This window comes from Olea europaea, chromosome 9, assembly GCF_002742605.1.
Source record: "Olea europaea var. sylvestris chromosome 9, O_europaea_v1, whole genome shotgun sequence".
Lineage (NCBI taxonomy): Eukaryota > Viridiplantae > Streptophyta > Magnoliopsida > Lamiales > Oleaceae > Olea > Olea europaea.
This window is the reverse complement of record NC_036245.1, coordinates 8,462,619-8,465,150: the sequence shown is the minus strand read 5'-3', so window position 1 is coordinate 8,465,150 and position 2,532 is coordinate 8,462,619.

Here is a 2,532-nt window from a genome sequence, read left to right as displayed (position 1 = left end):
AATTTGTTTTGAAAAAAAAAAAAGAAAAAAAAAGAGGAATATTTCGGGTCGATGGTGAGCGGTGGCAGTGCCGCTGCTGGTTGGGGCAACGCCTTCAACGCCAGTAAAGGTGCCACCACTGGAGGAAAAACAATTTAGGGTTTTCGGGAGTTGGAGATGGGGGGCCTCTCATGCAATTTATGAAATTGCAAGCCCCCGCATGCAAATTGTTTTGGGAGTTGTCTTGCAAATTCTAATAGAAAGCGGAACATTCAGTTTATTTTTAACCACATATTCTCTATCAATCTACTATTCAAAACAGAATTCTTAGCCAAATAATGGGACTCAAGCAAGGGCTAAATAATTTCAAAAAAAAAAAAATGATTGAAAATGACTTTAAAGAGTCAACAAAATAGTTATCTTTAAACTCAACTTATAAGTAACTCTTTTCTCCAGGAAATATAGGGAAATAAACGGAGTAACTGGCACAACGACCTCGTAGTCTTCCCTTCATCTCTCTTGCACAAACACATGCAGAGGAGAGAGAGAAAAAATATCTTCTTAACAAACTTCCTTATTTTTAAAATCCTTTCAAATTATGTAATTAATTTGAAAAAGCCAGGACCCATGTTATGATTCACAAGTGATATGCAATATGTTAGGATTCTAAACTTTGTACAAACAAAGAAACAAACGTACAACATTGATGAAACAAAAATTCAGCTTAAAATAAACAATAATTAGAAATGAATTATTCTCAAGAGTATACATTGTATACCCAAAAAGAATTTGTTGTTTATATAAGTATTTGAGAAATCCCGCCCAATATTATAGTAAACAACGTAGTTCTTTCTCGCTACAATGGAGTAAATATTCAGTCCAAGACAATTTTAGCGAATAGATAGAGAATATTAAAACATCCATGGTGTTACACTTCAAAATGCAACCAGGGGTAATCATTCAAACTCAATATCGAAAACTGAAGTTTAATAAATGCATGCATACAAGAAAGAAGAAAATAAGAAAAACCAAATTATTGAAAATAAAATTATTTGAATTTGTCCCAAAAATGTTAATACTAGACATTCACATAAAGTTTAAGTTTGTTTTTAGAGGCTGGTTTTATTAGTATTATTATTAATGTAATCCTAAAGAAAGAAACAACAAAATTTACCGAAATATTTAAATGGACAATTTATTTTTTACTTTTTTGAGAATATGATAGTGGAGGAAGTCCTCTTAGAGATATATAGAGAATTAGGGTTGATAAATAGTTCAATAGGCATCTCATGTATTTTTCTGTCAGAGAAAAAAAAAATAAAAATAAAAAAAGAGAGAAATTGGTTATCTTGAAATAAACAAAATTTTTATCAATTTTTTAATTCTTTATATTTTGATCTTTAATTCTACTATAATTTTTAAGTCTACTATAAGTTACAAAATTATAAAATTTAAGGAATTCTAATCTTAATTGAATCACATGTAAATTAAAATGACTCAAATTATTCGTCACTATATGTCTCATCGTTCTGGAGGTTGAAAGAAAATTTAAATAGATATTTTTATAGAGTTTTCATACTATACATGTTAACGGATGTTGTAGTTTTTTCGTTTACTATTATGGATATTTTAGTTGTTCCGTATGTTGTAAGATGAAAGTCTAGAATTCAAATTCCACAAATCGTTTTTAAAAACTAAGCATGTAACAAGTCTTAAATGAATTTGACATTTAAAATACTATACATCTCTCTCTCTCTCTCTCTCACACACACACACACACACACACAAATACGACAGGCGATTATTTTTTAACATTTTATTTATAATCTTATTTTAATCAGGAAAAAAAATAAAACGTTGTTAGTAATATCAACTAAATTGCAGATGGTCAACATTAATTGAAAATTTGATAGCATGCTGTCAAAAGAATGTAAAGAAGTAAATTCACATCAAATAAGTCAAAACCAGTTTAATGAGACCATTGCTTAAATTTTTTGTTAGTTTTCATTTAAATTTTAAATTCAGAAATTTATAGGATGAGTACGTTGTATCCTATATTTTGTATATTTAAAAGTTTGCAATATTATCACCAAAAAAGTAATTTTATTGAACAGACTTGATACTCAGTACCAATCTACGTGACATTAGATTACTCCTACATAGTTCAAAGTATGAAAACACATTTCAATTTCATTAGACAATATAGTAATGATCCCCTGCCACGTAAACTATTCTAAATAACATTACTCAACAAGATATCAAAAACTAGGTAGGAGACATTATATTTGAAGCTGCTAACATACACACACACGCATATGTTCGTGGTCATCAATAACCTATATGCATCACGATTCACAATTTATAAAGAATCGAATAAAATTATATATGTTAATAAAATTAATGTTTACAATGAAGTAAAAATACAATGTTAAAATTAACGTTCACAAAGAAGAATTAAAGTCTTAAGAGAAACAAAGTGTAAGGATAAATAAGAGTCAAAATCAACATAAAATAATAATATTACTTCAAATTTATTAGATACTCATCTACTAT